This window comes from Leptonychotes weddellii, chromosome X (genome assembly GCF_054177405.1).
Source record: "Leptonychotes weddellii isolate Sample4059 chromosome X, ASM5417740v2, whole genome shotgun sequence".
NCBI lineage: Eukaryota > Metazoa > Chordata > Mammalia > Carnivora > Phocidae > Leptonychotes > Leptonychotes weddellii.
The window spans coordinates 69,164,148-69,164,676 of NC_138385.1; positions in this window are offsets into that span (position 1 = coordinate 69,164,148).

Here is a 529-nt window from a genome sequence, read left to right on the forward strand (position 1 = left end):
TTTGCATGCAGTAAATATATCTATCCTTTCTTTCAAAGCTTCTGGGTTTCCTGTTTTGAGTTAGAAAGGCAAAATCTGTGGACAACAACTCTGGTATGAATTCTTCACAGCACATTAACTCCTCTGTCCCTTGTGAGACCTTTCCAATCTTGGGGACAGAGGGGTCTCCTTCTTGGTGTCAAAGGCTTTTTTTTTTTTTTTCCAGGAACCTCAAAACCTTGTGGCTGATTCACAGCCGGTATTCCCACATCCACCGCTGCGGCCACGTGTTGCACACCAAACCCTCATATGGCAATCAATCATTCTTCCTCCCTCCCTGGCAGAATATAGAAAATACCAAAGGACCCGCCCCTCCAAAGACCACTGGACCACAGGGGATAGGACCATAAAGGTGAGGTGACACATATTGAAGCCGTGGCAGCAGGCATGAACGTGTCCCACGCCCAACTCCCCACCCTGCCCCTCCCACAGAACATGACCACCCCACACACTCAGGCCCAAACAGGAGAACACTGTACAGCAAGACACA